At 40.7% G+C, this 17,680-nt stretch overlaps 1 non-coding gene across 1 annotated transcript; it reads left to right on the forward strand.

Moving 5' to 3' along the window:
- The first annotated feature begins 8,486 nt into the window (after positions 1 to 8,486).
- LOC114221263 (small nucleolar RNA SNORD2) lies at positions 8,487 to 8,556 on the forward strand. The gene has a single exon (XR_003611719.1). It is a non-coding gene; the product is annotated as a small nucleolar RNA SNORD2 (small nucleolar RNA).
- Positions 8,557 to 17,680: the final 9,124 nt, after the last annotated feature.

The following is a 17,680-nucleotide window of genomic DNA, read 5'->3' on the forward strand; positions in this document are numbered from 1 at the left end:
TCCCTCCCTCTCTGCTCCTCCCACTTGTGCTTTCTCTCTCTCTCAAATAAATAAATCCTAAAAAACTTAAATAAAAAGAAACTCTACTATCTGGGTACAGAATGAATTGGGTCATTTTACAGAAAGAAACCCTAATTTTAATATGACTCTTGTTATATCAGGTGATGATTTGCAGTGAAGGGTTTGTATGCCTTCCCTTAATGCACCTTTCTCAAGCCCTCCCAAATATTTGTTTAGACTCATGTAAACACATACTAAGATTACAGTTTTAATTCAGTTTTAAAATACAGTTGCCTTGATGAGCATGTTAAATAAACATGTAGTATATTGAATTTACCATCTTAATAAAATTAACAGTTCCCTTAACAAATAGACCACAACTATTATCTCATATGTATGAGATATATTGTTTTATAACTGTACTATAGCATAGTCTCAAACATTTTATTACTTAATACCTTAACCAAAATAACACATTTTGTTTCTTCCAAACACAGAACTAAAAAAAAACAAAAAAACATAAACCTAATATTTTTTACTCCATTGCTATACATTTTGCATCTTTTAAAGATTTTCTGATATACAATTAACCTCTGTGTTCATAAACCAAAAATTCATATCATGTCAAGTTTTAACTTTCCTACTTCTTGGATCTGATAACCTAGTAACCAAGATCATTTATTCAAACAGCTTTTCCTCCTGTATATTAGCAAGAAAAATTTAAAGAGCCATTATGTGTAAAGCTTGAGACTTTAAAAAAAATTGAATTTTATCTGGACTGTATAAATATGTGAATAACAACAGAATACTTTTTGATCCATTTTTGATTTTTTATTCCTAAAGTCTTTCCAAGAGAAGGGGAAGGAGAAGGGAGGGGGAGAGGAAGTGAGAAAGGGCCAGCTATAGGTAGATCAGACGGGGGCAAAGTTAACCTACCACCTGATAATTTTATAATTCTGAAAAATACACTTTTATAATTATAGAAACAGCTGTAGGATTTATAGTGCAACTGGTGTCACTTTGAAAGGTTTCTGTCCTTCCATCAGAAATAATCCACCTGGTGGGGGTGGGAGGGCTGCCTGATTCAATCAGCAGAGCGTGTGACTCTTGATCTCAGGGTTGTGAATTTGAGCCCCATATTGGGTGTAGAGATTACTTAAAAATAAAATCTTAAAAAAAAAAATCACCTTGTTAGGCTAAGGGACCCATTGGGATTTGGATACTACAGGTTCCCTTGGATCTCCTTTATAAAATCACTCAGAAGCTCTAGTTCTTCCTCTTTGGGGCTAGAATGGGACAGTTTTCCAGAGACCTTTTTGTTTACAATATGAAGTTTCTGTATCTCCCGGACCCACCAAAAGAAGTCCTGCTTGATAGTGCTCAGGAAAGTTTGGAGTGTATGGGCCAACATGGAATTTGGGAAGTCCTTAACAATGACACAAAGATTGGAATGTAGCTAGGATCAGAAGTTGACACATTAGGAAACATGAGGCACCTCTTCATATGGAGGTTGCAATTTTAAGGGACTTTGAGTATGGATCGTTCTGAAGATGGAAAAAGGGGGAAGAGAAAGGAACGATAAACAGGAAAGTGTGGAACAGGACTTAGGTGGATCCATATCTGAGGCAGATAAAATTTCTCATATCTCATTGGTCTAGGTAAACAATTTTAGGGAAATTTTAGAGTCTAGATTGTATTTAGAAGCCTCACCATCAGTTTCTTAGCTGTATTTTAAAAATAAATTTTTTAAAAGATTTTATTTCTTTGAGATAGCATGAGCCACGAGTGGGGGGAGGTGTGGAGGCAGAGGGAGAAGCAGATTCCTTGCTGAGCAGGGAGCCCGATGCGGGGCTGGATCCCAGGACCCTGGGATCATGCCCTGAGCCGAAGGCAGACGCTTAACTGACTGAGCCACCCAGGTGCCTCTAAACTAATTTTATACTCATAAGGAATCACAAAAAATAGTACCAAAAATTCCTGTGTACCTTCACCCAGCATTCCCCAGGTACCTCAGTGGTGATGTCTTGTATAAGCATAGTTCATTATCAAAACCAAGAAATGGACATTGGTATAATACTTATAATGACAGACCTTACTTGAATTTCTGTGTAGTTTTATGGAATTTTATCACATATATAGATTTTTTTAAAGATTTTTATTTTTAAGTAATCTCTACACCCAATATGGAGCTCAAACTCACAACCCTGACATCAAGAGTCTGCCTGCTCCACCAAAAGAGCCAGCCAGGCACCCCCTACTCACATATATAGATTCTTAAAATTACTACAGCAATCAGGATACAGAATTGTTCTATTACCACAAAGAAACTCTCTGATGCTAACCTTTTTATAATCATACCTTCTCCATACTTGTAACCACTGTGTTCTTCATCTGTATAATTTTGCCATTTTAAGAATGTTATGTAAGTGGAATTATATAGTATATAAACTTTTGAAATTGGCTTTTTTTTACTGAGCATAATGGCCTTGAAATCCCTTCATGTATCAATAGTTTGTTGCATGTATCATGTTGCTTTTTATTGCTGAGTAATATTCCATTGTATGCATGTACTACAGTTTATCCATTCACTTTTTATAGGACATTTTGATTGTTTCCAGTTTTCAGCTATTACAAATAAGGCTGCTATAAACATTCATGTACAGATTTTTATGTGGATGTGTGTTTTCATTTCTCTAGGATAAATACCCAGGAGTATGATTGCTGAGTCTTGTCGTAAGTCTATGTTTAACTTAATAAGGAACTGCCAAACTCTTCTCTAGAGTAGCTGTACTATTTGATATTCCTACCATCTATGTATGGGAGATCTAGTTGCTCTATATCCTCACCAGCGATTAGCATTGTAGAATTTATTTTATGCAATTCTAGTAGATGTATAGTGGCTTTAATTTGCATTTTTCTAGTGGGTAATGGTGTTGAACATCTTTACATGGCTTATATTACCATTAAATACCATTTGCCATTTGAATATCCTCTTTGGTGAAATGTCTTAAGTCTTTTGCACATTTTCTAATTGAATTTTTTATTTTCTTACTGTTGCATTTAGAGGGTTCTTTATATATTCCGAATATAGATCTCATGTCAGAATTGTGAATTGCAAATATTGCTCCAAGTCTTTCTCTTAACGGGGTCTTGCTCAGAGCAAAAGGATTTAGTTTTGATTAAGTCCAGTTTATTGGTATTTTTCTTTCATGGATCATGATTTTGATGTCATGTCTAAGAATTCTGCTTAACTCATAAGATTTTCTCCTATATTGTCTTTTAGATTCATGGTTTCACTTTTACATGTAGATTTATGATCCATTTGGGTTAAGTTTTGTATTAGGTGTGAGGGTCTAAGTCAAGGTTCCTATTTATGCCTAAGAATGTACAGTTATTCTAACACCATTTGTTGGAAAAAGCAAAAACCAAACAAAACAAAACCCATCCTTTCTCCTTCGACTTGCTTTTGCCTTTTTGTACACATCAGTTGGCTACATTGGGTAGGTTATTTCTGGCACTCTTTTTCTATTGATCTGTGTAATCCACATTACCACACTACCTTGATTATTGTAGCTATATAATAACTGTTCGAAAATTGGGTAGTGTGATTCCACCAACTTTTCTTTCTTTCCCTTTTTATTTTCTGTTTGTTTTTTGTATTGAGAATCAGTTTCTCTAGAACTAAAAAAAAAAACCCTGAGATTTCATAAAATTGTAGTAACCCTATAATTCAGTTTGGGGACAATTGGTATCTTTAGTTTGTTGAATTTCAAAACATAAACATAGTAAGTTTCTCTATTTATTAAGGTCTTTTAAAAATGTTTTTATCAGAGTTTTGCAATTTTCTCCATATAGATCCTGTGCATATTTTGTTAGATTTAGACTGAAGTTCCCTGTCTTGTTAATTTTAGCCGTTCTAACTGGTGTAAGGTGATATCTCATTGTGGTTTTGATTTGTATTACCCTGATGACAAGTGATGTGGAGCATTTTTCATGTGTCTGTTGGCCATTTGCGTGTCTTCTCTGGAGAAGTGTCTGTTCATGTCTTCTGCCCCATTTCTTGACTGGATTATTTGTTTTTTCGGTGTTGAGTTTGGTAAGTTCTTTATAGATCTTGAATACCAGAGAGGGAGACAAACCATGAGAGACTCTTGACTCTGGAAAACAAACTGAGGCTTGTGGAAAGGGAGGTAGGTGGGGGGATTGGGTAACTGGGTGATGGGCATTAAGGAGGGCACGTGATGTGATGAGCACTGCGTGTTATATAAAACTAATGAATCATTGACGCTACACCAAAAGCTAATGATGTACTATATGTTGGCTAATTGAATTTAAATTAAAAGAAAAAAGGATTTAGACTAAAGTATTTCTCTTTTAGAGGGAGCAATTATAAGTGGTTTTGTGGTTCTTAATTTCAGTTTTGATATGTTTGTTGCTGGTAAACAGAGATACAGTTGATTTTTGTATGTGAATCTTCTATCTTGTGACCCTGCAAAACTCACTTTTAAGTGTTTCCTTCTCTTCTGTTTTCTGGAAGAAATTGGGTAAAATTGCTGTTATTTATTCTTGTAATATTTGGTACAATTCAGGAGTGAAACCGTTTGGCCTACAGATAACTTTATCAAAAGGTTTTAAACTGTTGATTCAATTTCTTTAGTAGTTGTAAGACTATTCAAGTTATCTTTCATCTGGGGTAAGTTTTGACAGTTTGTAGCTTTTGAGGACTTGGTCAGTTTCATCTAAGTTGTTGAATTTATGTGTATAGGGTTGTTTGTAATATTCCCTTATTATCCTTTCACTGTCTGCTGAGTCTGTAATGTCTGCTGATATCTCCTTTTTCATTCCTGATGTTGGTAATTTGTCTTGTCTCTTCCTTGTAGGCGCTAAAATGCTTTTTTATCCATTGTGTCCATCTCTTTTAATTCATGTATGTAAACTGTTTACATTTAATGTAATTATTGGTATGTTAGGATTTAAGTAAGCTATTTTATTTTTCTGTTTCTTCCTTCTGTTCCTTTTTGATCTTTGCTGTCTTCTGTGAGTCACCTGAACATTTTTTAGTATTCCATTTAGATTTATTTATAGTGTTTATAAGTCTGTTTCTTTGTATAATTTTGTTAGTGGTTACTCTACATTTGCATATGTAACTTAATCACAGTCTACCGTTATCAACATGATACCACTTCAGATAGAATCTGAATGATTCTACCATTTCAGGTAGAATCATACCATTGGATAGTTGGGATCTTGTTTCCTTTTTGTGCTAAGGTGCCTATCAAGTGAACAGTTTGCTCATGTCAGATTTCCCCAAAGTGACCACTGCAATACCGGATTGTCCTTGATGCAGTTGTGCAACTTGGAAAGTTGTATGCATGATTTATCAATAATAACAAGATACCATGAAGGAAAAGATGTCTGAAGTTGAATGCAGACTTTGACTACAAAGACCTCTTGAGCATTACTGCACAGATAATGTGCTTGTGTAACTACATGTCTCCAGCATCTGGGCCAAGGACCAGCTGGTGCCAACTGAGGACTCCTATAAAAACAAAACAAAAAGAGCTCTAGGAAGATAAAACTAAAAAGAGTAATTCTTAAAATATCTTGTGGGTTGAATTGTTTTTCCAAAATGTTAAGTTGAAGTCTAAACCCCAGGTACCTGTGAATGTGACATTGTTTGGAAGTAGGATCAAGTTAAGATGAGGTCCTACTGGATCACAGTGGACCCTAAGTCCAATGACTGGTGTCTTTGTTAGGAGAGGGAGGTTTAGAGATGCAGAGACACACAAGGAGGGAAGTAGGCCACGTAATGACAGCAGCAGAGATTGGAGCACTGCTGGCATATGCCAAGGAGAGCCAAGGATTACAGCGACCACCAGAAGCTAGCAAAGATTTTTCTCTGCAGCCTTAAAGTGGGCATGGCCCTGCTGCCACCTTAATTTTAGACTTCTCATCTTCAGAATTGTAAGAGAATCAGTATCTATTGTTTTAAGCCACCTAGTTTGTTGAATTTGTTGTGGCAACCCTAGCAAACGAATAATGACCCAAGGCAAAATCTGTTCCAAAGATGCAGGGCTGATGAGATAAGATGCAGGGCTGAGAGTCATCAGCCATCAGGACCAGCCTCATTGAGTTTATCTGGTCTGTGTCCCTCCCTATAGGCTTTTCTCTTATAGACGAGTGATAGTTAAGACTGTGGATAGTTAAGACTGTGGATAGTTAAGACTTTTCTCTTATAGACGAGTGATAGTTAAGACCAGACAGATAATAGAATGCTGAGTTAAATGCTTAGAAGCAAAATTTCACAAAGAACAGTACAAACTGATCAGAATTCAAAAGTCCCAGGAATGAAATATAGACCTAACACTGAAGGGCTCAATGGATTATTTGGAGCTCATACTCAGCTGCTATTGTCTCAGAAAAGGTGGCCTTGAGAATATGGAGATTCAAGGAATTTGAGGTGTATACAACCAATTTCAGGTCAACGGGTCAGAGTTTGGGCGGGGAAGGGTTGAAGCCAGATCTCCAGAGCCTCCACTTTTGTCAAAGCTCACCAACCAGAGACCACCCAGCACACAACTGAGGTGAAACAAGGTGAGGTTTCTTGAGCTAGCCGAGGAAACCAGGGGCGTCCTTGTAAGAGAATTGGACAAGCTGGTAGGTTTGAACTTGTCCTGGGTGATTCAGGAAGGGTTAACGGAAGTGGAGACCAGTAGTGATTTGGGTCCTGTTGGGGGCTCTTCGAATGTATACTTTGGTAATTTTATATAAGAAGGCAGTACACTTAAAGCTGAGCTAGAATCATCATTGCCAAAAAACCAACTGTTAGAAGAATGGGGGTGTATAATTATATTTGCAGTTGCAGTGTTTTTGTCAGTTTCTTGTTTCAGACATGCTCACAGAGTGACTGTGCTCTGTCTCGGTCCACTGCGGTCACAGAGTTGTCTTGTCATTGTTGACATACTGTGATCATTGTTTATATTCCAATGGGAATGTTACAGCCTTTCTATTAAGTTGTCAAGGCCATTTTGCCCTTTCTAAGGGCCTGGCCTGGAGATAGCATATATCACTTCGGCCTACATTCCGTTGGTGAGAATGCAATCATGTGCCCACACTTAAATGCACAAGAGGCTGGAAAGTAGATTTTAGCTGTGTGCTCAGAAGAAATGTGAATTAAGTTTTATAATTACATAACAACACTCTTTGTTCTGGGTTTTTTGTGGTTCTTTCTTTTAAATTATTTTCTTCCTTTGTCCCCATTCCCACTCCCATAGACCTACACCCTAGTATATTTAATGTATGTCCTTCTGATTTACCTTCTACATATTAATTAGATTTTATGAATCTCTGAAAAATATATATGATTGCTTTGGGTATGTTTTTAAAATGTATGTAAATGTTTCTTGTCTATATATCATTTGGATTATTCACTTTTTTTCACTATATTTTTTGAGATCTATTTATGTGGCTACCTATAAATCTAATTCATCCCTCATGACTGCTTCAAAATACTCCACTTATTCATACTCATTCAACAATTTATTCTGCCATATACAAAAGACAAGAGTTTTACTTATTTAATAATGTCATATTCATTCTTTCAATTATTTTTGCTGCATCATAAATCACCTCTAACTTAGTGGCTTAAGATAACAATCATTTATTTTATTCCCAAATTTGCAACCTGGGCTGGGTTTGCAGGGACAGCCCGTCTCTGCCCCACGCATTATCAGCTAGAGATGGAAGTGACTCAGCGGGCCGGGGCCAGAATCAGCGCTGAAGGCTCACTCTCACATTTAGTGGCCGATGTTAGGTGTTGGTTGGGGCCTCACTGGGGGATGTTTGCTGGCATATCTGCACATGACATGTCCGTGTAGCTGCATGACTTCTTCATAGAGCAGTGGCTCAATTCCAAGAACAGTTGCCCCAAGAGGGCAAAGCAGAAGTGCCTGACTTCCTTGTGAGTTCGTCTCAAAGTCACAGAGAGTCACTTCCGTTGTACCGCATTGGTCGAGGGGGACACAAGTTCTTCCCAAGTTCACAGGAAGAAGACACAGACTCTACCACCCAATGGAAGGAATGTGAATGTTACATAGTGTGTAAAACAAACAAACAAACAAACAAAAATGTAGGATGGAATATGTTGTGATATCTGTCTTCGGAAAGGACAGTCCTTTCACCTTTGTGAAAAAAAAGTCTGACTTGGATACAAAATGATTTGAATATCAAGACTGACTAGCAAAGATTTTAGTTGTAAAGGTTATATTCCAATATGCTCTTTCTTTTTAGACAGAGTACTAGATTATAGTCAACAAATGCTCCCTACATCCTTAGAATTTTTTCTAAGATTATCAGCATCTTTCCCCTCAGCCTTTATTTTTTATGTGGTCAGTATAATAGATGAGATCAACCAATGCGTAGGATATGATTATGAAGAATGTAATGCAGAGAAATTGATTTTTTTTTTCTTCAGAAAATACATCCTATAGTGAAAATGATAGCAATCATCTTTTGGGACTGACCTGAAATGAAGGGAATACTCCTTCCTAATCACTTGGCTATTTGGGGGGGAAAAAATCTTATAAGAAAGAGTAGTAGCTGTTCTCAACCTCTTTTATTTTCTGCTGCTGACCAGAGGATCTCTTATGTACTGGATATTCTGATTAGGTACCCTTAATACATACGTGACTATCCTGAGTTCATTTTCCCCATCACTAGAAAGTAGATCTGTAATTTTTATAGTTCTTGTGCTTTTTTTCTCTGATCTGTTCTCTCCTGAGACTATTAAATATGAAGGTGCTCAAGGAAAACGCTGCCAAGATAGCTCAACCTTTCTTAAGGTGACACGATGTGAGGAAAGTGGGGAATGTGTTCTAGCCATCAGTAAGGTCAAGAAAAGGTTGTAGTTGAATTCATCCAACCCTGTCAAGTCCTGATGTCTCTATATCACTTTAGCCATTTCTCTCAAAATCCAGAAAACCCACAGCCAAACAGATGATAGTGCTGATCATGGCAGCATTCCCCTTGTAGTTCGTAGAGTTTTCATCAAAGCAGAAAATCACTGCTTAAAAATGTGATGTAAGATGGGCCAGTCAAGTGCATCTCTCCTTCTTCTTGAATCTCTAAGTCAGGATGAGATCAGTCTTGGGCTTTTGTTTTCTTTTGTTTGTTTAGTGGAAATTTTCACATGTGTACAGAAGTAGAGAGGACTGTGTAGTGAACTCCCATGTCCCCATCCCCTAACTTCAGCAATTACCAACTCATAGCCAATAGACACCCTTTAAAAATACAACTACAACAATATTATATATTAGAAAATCAGCAGAAAAATTCTGGAACCTGTTGAAACATTCAAAGGGTGTGTCATTGGAGAGAATGAAGCAAAGATCTATGTAAGTGGCGTATAACATGAAAAGGGAAAAGAGTTCCAACCTCTGAAATCTTGGAGACGGTTCCAGTTTGGCAGGTCTTCCTTTGACATGGAGAGCTACACCCTGTCTTTCTATCCTCATAAGTCCCCTCCTTTTTTTGATAACACTGGTTTGAGTTAGACTTTTGTGACTGCACTTAGACATGTCATGACTAATGTTACTGCTCTCCGGATAGCTTAGTGTAACTCCTCTCCATACTCTTTGATTTCTCACACCATTCAACTTAGTAACAGTAAGAATGCTAATAGCTACCATTTACTGAATGCCTATCATGTGCCAGACACTCTTACCGAGTACTTTACATTTAATCCTTATAACAACCTAGCAAAAACAATTATTTCCCTGTGTTGTAGATGAAGAAATGAAGATTTACATGGATTAGGTTCCCTGTGTTCTCATTGTGCCTAAAAAGCTAATATAAGTCTGTAGCATCGAACTGTGAGTTCATCAGACTGTTTGCCCACCTTCCCAGTCCCACACCTACACTCCTTGATTGCAGTTAGGGTTGGCCATGTGATTGGTTCTACCTTTGAAATATGAATAGAAGGGCCATGCCCTGTTTCTTGAGTGGGCCCATACAATCTCCCATCTGCTGCCCTCTGTGCTCTCTCTGCTTCTGCTATCTGGTTTACGGTGCCTAGGTGACCATGGCAACCACACATTGAAGATGGCAAAAACTGAAAGCCCGGGTCCCTAAGTGACTGTATTCAACAGAGGCCCTGTCACCAATCTGAAACCTTCTTGAACTGTTTCTATGAATGGTAAACATCTATTGTGTTTAAGCCGTTGTGCATTTGGGGTCATTTAATACAGCAGCTAGCCTTCCTCAATTTTTATGTATTGTTTCAATTATCCTTCACTGAGTAACAATCCCCCTCCTCAAAATTTAGTAGCTTAAAAGCACAGCCATACTTAATTCCCAGTTCTGAGTGTCAGAAATGTAGGCTCTTGCCTAGACTTGTTCATGTGGCTCCAGCCAGCAGGTGGGTCCGCTGGGGGCATTGTCTTAGTTGCACATGTCTGGTGGTAAGTGCTGGCTGGTGGCTGGCTGCTGGCTGGCCCGTGTGTTTCTGGCAACTTTGCCTGGGATTATTCACTTGGCAGTGGAAGGCTTCCCAGCAGCAAGAGAGGACAAGCTCCGATCTGCAAGCCCTTTTCAGGCTTCTGCTTGCATGTGTTTGCCAGTGTATCATTTCGTGACCCATCACGAAGGTAGTCACATAGGTAGAGGGAAGTGTAGTTTATTGGGGAGCATTTGCTATAAGAATCTACCATACATATCATAGTACAAATGCACAAGTTGGGCAAATCAGTCACATATCTATAACATCTTAGTCACATATTTGATGATCTATTCCAGCTATGAGGCTGTTTTCATAATCCGAATCAAGGTCTAATATCACTTGGTTATAATAAAAATCATACTGATTTTGTTTCAAAATTACATTTCAGGCCTATTTATCAAAATGAAATATTTACTGATGCATTATAAATTTAGTTGAGTAGAATTGACATTTAAATAAATGAGTCTTAAAAGATTTTTTATTTATTTGACAGAGAGAGCACAAGCAGGGGGAGTAGCAGGGAGTGGGAGAGGGAGAGGCAGGCTCCCCGCCAAGCAAGGAGCCCGGTGTGGGGCTCGATCTCAGGACCCTGGGACCATGACCTGAGCCGAAGGCAGTTGCTTAACCAACTGAGCCACCCAGGCTCCCCTAAATAAACGAGTCTTGATCATTTGTTTAAACCACTGTAGTGATGGTGTTTTAGCTTATAGTCCAAATTAAGGTGGCGCATTGTACCTGGGGTTTAATGGATCCACCTCTCCCCCAGCCATAAACTGTCTCCTCATCTCTCCCTCCAGCACCTCTTGTCTCTGCTCATCCCTGGATCACTCTTTACTGGGTCCTCGGTAATAGCAGCAGCATGGCGTAAGTGGTTGAACATACCAACTGGAGCCAGACCGCCTATGTTGGCTTATCTGCCATCTCACTAACTGTGTGGCTCTTTGGGTGCGTTACTTTAAACTCTCTGTAGCTTGGGCGCCTGGGTGGCTCAGATGGTTAAGCGTCTGCCTTCGGCTCAGGTCATGGTCCCAGGGTCCCGGGATCGAGTCCCGCATCGGGCTCCCTGCTAGGCGGGGAGCCTGCTTCTCCCTCTGCCTCTGCCTCTCTCTCTCAGACTTCCATGAATAAATAAATAAAACATTTAAAAAAAAAAAACAAACCTCTGTAGCTCAGTTTCCTTGACTTCATAGGGTGACTGTGAGGAGTGGGGGAAAAAAAAAGAAGTATATATAAATAATTAGAAGAGAGTCTGACATATTGTGAACCTTCTATGGGAGTTTACCACAATTCCAGTACTGTTTTAGTATCCTTGACCTCTTTCCTTCAGTGATGTTCAGTGATGGTAGGCCCTGGAGTCTTCCTTCTGAGGAAGGGCAGTTGGGGGAAGACTGTAAGTGCTGCTCACTTAATACCTTTCCTTTTTGTCTTTTCAGAAACAAAATGGGCAAATATTGTCCTGAAAAACGTTTCCACATTTAGAAGAAATATATTCTACTCTACTCTGTTTTTGGTTCCCCTTCTCCCTGAAGAGATGATTGTTTCATAGAGTCTAGTATTAACCCTGGATGTTGACAGTCACCAGCACCCTCCTTCTAGCCTCACACACCCGTCTGCTCTGCACCTCACCCTGGCCAAGCCCTGCTTCTTCTGAGAGGCTCAGTGTCTCATCCGTGCTGTAGGCCCTGGTCCTACTTACCTCAGGAGTCTCGAGTTCTCAGTCACCACTTCTCTCTCTCTCCTACGCCTGTCTCCCTCCCAGTTAACGTGTATTTAACTGGTCTTACTTCAGATGAAGTAAACCCCTAAATTCCATATCCCGTTTGAGCACTGTCCAATCTTTTCTCCATCATATATTTCTTGAAAGACATCCTTAATCCAATTACTTCTTGACCCATTCCAGTCTGGCTTCCCTGCTGTCAATTTACCAAAAGAGCTGTTATCAAGGTGACCTTTAACCTCCATGTCACTAAATCTGTGGGCATTTTTCAGGATTAATCTCACTTTGGCCTTACAAAACTTTCAGTGTTGACTAATTTCCTTATTGAAACCATTTTACTCGCCATCAGCTCTCTGTTGTTCTGTGGATGGTAAAGTCTTGTGTGTCTGACCCAGGAGTCTCGTGTGTCATGCCAGCATCCATGAAACAGTAACAGTCTTAACTTATTAACTTGTAAATAGGGTAAAAATCAAATCTCAGACATGACACTAACCACTGTATTCTTACCAGCCCGCAAAACACCTGGGATAAAGTAGGTATTCAGTATCTATCTGGGGCGGGTTGCGGGGGACAGTGAGGGAGGGAAGGAGGGATGGATGGATGGATGGATGGATGGATGCGTGGGCTTTCTCAGCTCTGCTTAAGACGTTGCAGAGATCAAACCCTTTCAAAAGAGCCAAATGTGTTCTGGAATTAATCGGGGGTTGTGAGGGAGTTGACTGAGCAGGAGGATGCTGATGTAGAAGGTAGGCACCCGGGGTGGTGGGCAGTGGCTTGGGTTCTGTGGATCTCTTGGATAGGTTGTGAGGGTAGGGGAATTAGGAAGTGAGAAAGGGAAGTGGGGCAACAGCAAAGGCAAATTTGGTCAGCCTCAGGTTCTGTCCGAAGGCTTGGTGGCAGTCACCGAAATTCAGCTCTGAAGCTGCTGGTGCCAGAATGCTTCAGGTAGGAACGGTCCCTGTTAGGACAGCCTGTTCCCCTTTTACACTTAGCATTTTTTTAAACAACACAAGCAATGTTTTTGCACAATGATTAATATTGTTTCAGATAAAAGAGTGAAGGAAGGAATAAGAACGTTGTAACTACTAAAATTTATTGGATTGGAAGCTGAATAATGTGTATAAAGGCAAATGGTCTTTAGGGTGACAGTGGGGTTCTTGGAGATGGCAAGGGTAACAAGAATTATCTAGGATTTGACTGGATCAAGCATTCTCAACCGGGAGGATATCACCCCTAAGAGGGTGAAAATTGGTTCATGGGGGACCAAAAAGAACTTGGGTATTCAGTGGTTTGTGCCCAGGGGGCATAAAGAGAAATACAGCGTAACTGTGGTGTTAGAATTCCATGGTGGGAAGAGGGATTAGGAAAAAAATATCAAAAAAGTCTCCTTGAAGGGAAAATGTTGAGGAAAAAAAAAAAGAGAAACACTGGACTAGATTCAAATGGAAGAATGTTGTTCATCACCGATGGGTCCTCCTGGGAAAATGAATTAGAAATAAATGCATTATCTTGACGAAAGGAAAAAGACCTTACACATTGCCTAGGAATGTGGGAAATAGAAAATCAAATCCACTGGGAAATACCCCACAGCTGCTCAATCGATGATGAGCTGCCGCCTCCATAAACACCAGTGCCCAGGACACTGGGCTGACAGCCTGAGACACACTGGGCCAGTTCCCCGAAAAGGTCATAGGAGCAGGCAAAGCTGGGTGCGAGTCAGGAGTCAGGAGTTCCCCCACCATCTCCCACCCTCCCGACTTGTTTGGCTTTATTCCCTGCTCTACCTCCCTTTCTGCTCTCCTCCTGCTCCTCTCAAGACTCCCAGCATTCATTTCTTCAACAGGCTGGGGAATCAGTAGCAGTGCTAATGAGTGAAAGAAAAGAATGCTGGAAACAGAGAACCAAGGGCTCACATTAAAGAAATGACCTTCAGCGACATGATTGTAGTATGAAAGGCCAGATAATACTCGCTAACATCTGTGAAATCAAATCAAAATGCAAACAGGCTTTTGGCCTCCCTAATCCATGTTTCTGGATATGACACAGATATGCAGTTCCTTAACAAAGTAAGAATGAAAGACGATGTCAAGTATAGGGAATGGTTCTTATCCCATAGGTACTCAGCCCTGGAAATGGCTTCTGGCTCTAGGTCACTTAAAAGTCTAGAGCTTGCTATCGGTCTGAAAATGGTGATGTTGTTTTGGAGGGGCTCTGAAGGACGGGAAGGATGGCCCAGGCCAGGCCGCTCTTTTCTCTTGCCTTGTCCCTGGTGCCCATTAAGGCCATGCTGGAAGGAAAAGGTTCTGATCAGATAAGAGTTACTACTTCTGGAGCCCATACTACCGGTCAGGTACTGTCTTAAGTTCTTTACATATATTAATTTACTCCTCTAAGCAAACACCCCTCTGAAGGGAGTACTAGTATTACAATGGGAAAGCCAAGCACAGAAGAGCTAAGTTACTTGTCCAGGGTCACACAACCACTGGCGGGACTGAGATTTGAACCTAAACCCTCGGCACCCAGAGACTTGCAGTACTGTTCTTTACCGGGCCTTCGGGCCAGCTCTCTGCTTACCAGTGTCTTTGGACACAAGGGTGAATAGGCTTAAAAGGAAATTCCTTTTAACATTATGTACTTGGTATGGAGTCTTAAAGAACGATGTCACCAGGCCCCCAGCACAGCTGGATCCTCGGGAGCCACTGACATAATGGATTAATTGCTTGCTGGCACATGCTGCCCTCTTGTGATGAAAACCATCCAAAGGGGATCTTCTCCAGCTCTCTGGAATACACCTACTCACTTCCTTTGGTCCAGATCCGTGGTTGGGGGATGGAGGATGAGTGGCCAGTGAGGAAGCTGTTGGCTCTGTAGAGTCAGACCTGTGTCATTCAACCTTCTCCAGGACGTTCCTAGCCTTGTGACTCTCAGTGAGGCTTGAAAATGTGACTCCAGAGTCCTGTAACTTTTAGCACCAGGGACACTAAAGAGACCCCATCTGTGTTCTTAGGGTGAGAGTTTATTTTGTTTAAGTTGCCCTAGTGGATTGGGACCAGATTTAGGAGACTTAGCAGGAAGAAGGTCAGTTGCAGAATGAACTGAAGGCCACAAACTATCAGAACAGAGGGAAAACAGCCAGACAGGCCTGTGTTCTAGTTTGTGCTCTACCAGTAATGCTCTGTGTGACCTTAGGCAAGTTGCTTTTGCTCCAGCACCAGTCTCCTCAGTGGTAGAGTGAGGGAATTGAACTAACCGAGCTCAGAATCTCAGGTGTTGCCAGGTATGGCTTTCTACATTTGCCAAAATTCCTTTGGGTTTTGCTCCCCCACCTCCCCACACACACTTTTATGCACATCCTGATTAGTACGAAGACCTATACCCATAGTCATGGGTTCTCAGTTTCCCTCATTCATGGAGTAATTCCTACTTTGTAGAGTTGTAGGGAAGAGATAGTTTCCATTTGACCCAGTGAATGGGTTCAGTCAGACTAGGTCTGTTTGGATGTTTATACACATACATAAAATTTTTAAAGTAGGGAAAACTGACTTTGAAGATACTGATACCCACACTAATGAATTATTATCTTGCACAGTACCAGTTTCAAACAGATGCTGATTTGTGGATGATTCATTCTTCCCAGAACTTGTAGTGGTCACCGGTACCGGTCTGTAGCTATAATCTGTAGGGTGGGGGAACAGGGGCAGTGCCTAAAGGTCTAGGGTCAGGGTCCAGGATGGGGTCAAAGAAGACATTGGTGGCTTCACATTACATTGTTCTGTAACTTCCATCTGCTTCCAGACAATTTGGTACACCCCTAGACTTTGCGCTGACATAGGTTGAAAAAGAAAATTTCATAGCAAGAATCTTTGACTTGATAATCCTACTCCAAAGAAATAGTCCTAAAGAATTTTCTACTTCCACAGAAACGTTATATGAAATAATCACCACGACAACCAATCTGGAAGACTGGATTTCTAACATTTGGAATGTAGTTAAGCAAACCAACAGAACACAAATGATCATTATAAAGCCTATGTAACAATGTGGGAAAATGAACCTGAGGACATTATGCTAGGCGAAAGAAGCCAGTTACAAAAAAACAAAATAACAAACCACAAATACTGTGTGATTCTACTTATATGGGGTACTTAGAGTAGTTAAAATCCTAGAAACAGAAAGGGTGGTTGCCAAGGCCTGGGGAGAGGGGGAGAATGGGGTGTTCTTTAATGGGTCTAGAGTTTCAGGATTCTAAGAAAATTCTGGAGCTGGATGGTGGTGATGGTGGCACAACATTATGGATATATTTAATACCATTGCACTGTACACTTAAACATAGTTAAGATGGTAAATTTTATGTGTATTTTACCACAATAAAAAAAATTGGGAAAAACTTTACAAAGTAGGCAAAACATGGGAAGATGACACGTAAAAATTGAAGTAACTTAGTATTATTTATAAGCATTACTTAAAAATTTTCCTTTAATATTTTACTATTAATATTGTGATACTTTTATAACAAAGCACTGGCAGAAAAAAAATCAAGGAAAAAAGTTTGAGATCTTTTGATATTTGTTATTTGCAAAAAAGCAAAAACAAAAAACGTAAACAAACCAAAAGAGAACGCCCAAGGAGTCATGGGAAAACTTGCTTAACATCGTTGCACTTATTTACCGTTTATGCATTTACTATTGTTTAAAAATTTTTTTATTACAGATCATTGGGGGCCCATAACCTTGTCAGTGCTTAGTGCCTCTAAAAGTTTTAAGCTGGTCTTGGGTGCAGTCAGTCGCATGTGAAGGCTGAGAGACTCGTGCTGGGATGGCCCCCGGGGCCATCTGTGGGGGAACACGAGCCTCCTCGCCAGCGAATTCCGCTTTCGTTAAAATGATCACGGTTTTGCCTTTCAGCTCCAGGGCGAGGGGGTTTTCCTGTGAGGGAGCAGTTCGCTGCCGGAAATAGACGTGGCACACCTGGAAGTGGACCAAAAGATCCCGTGAGCCACCCGCGTCCAGTGGGGAGCAGAAGGGGACACCTGGCGGAGGCTCGTGGGCTCCTGCTCCGTCCTTCCCGGTATGAGGACCACGCGGCTGTGAGTCACACTTGAGCGGTAGGGCTCTTGGGTGACAACGGTGAACACTAATGGCTGTGCCTTCGCTGATGAAGCTAGACTAGTCCAAGCTGCCCGAGGTGGAATCATAGTCTTGGGCCTGACTTGGAGAGCTTCCAGGCCCATAGGTGACCTTGTCGGGAAGGTCCGGAGCTGAGAAGAGAAGCAGCGGGGCGTTCCCTGGCGAGCGGAAATGAGCGGCGTTGGTTTCACGGTGGCCAGTGGTGTGTACTGAGCAGCGACCCCGCCTTCCAGCTTCAGCGCGTCTGCTCCTCACGGCGGCCCAGAGCGGGGGAGGGCAGGGGGGGTGGGAGGCTACCCTAAGAGGCCCCGTTTTCAAGATGCAGGTTGAGATTCCGAGTCT

The sequence above is a fragment of the Eumetopias jubatus genome, unplaced genomic scaffold (genome assembly GCF_037043125.1).
Source record: "Eumetopias jubatus isolate StellerSeaLion01/CBP00866 unplaced genomic scaffold, mEumJub1_p1.0 scaffold_14, whole genome shotgun sequence".
NCBI lineage: Eukaryota > Metazoa > Chordata > Mammalia > Carnivora > Otariidae > Eumetopias > Eumetopias jubatus.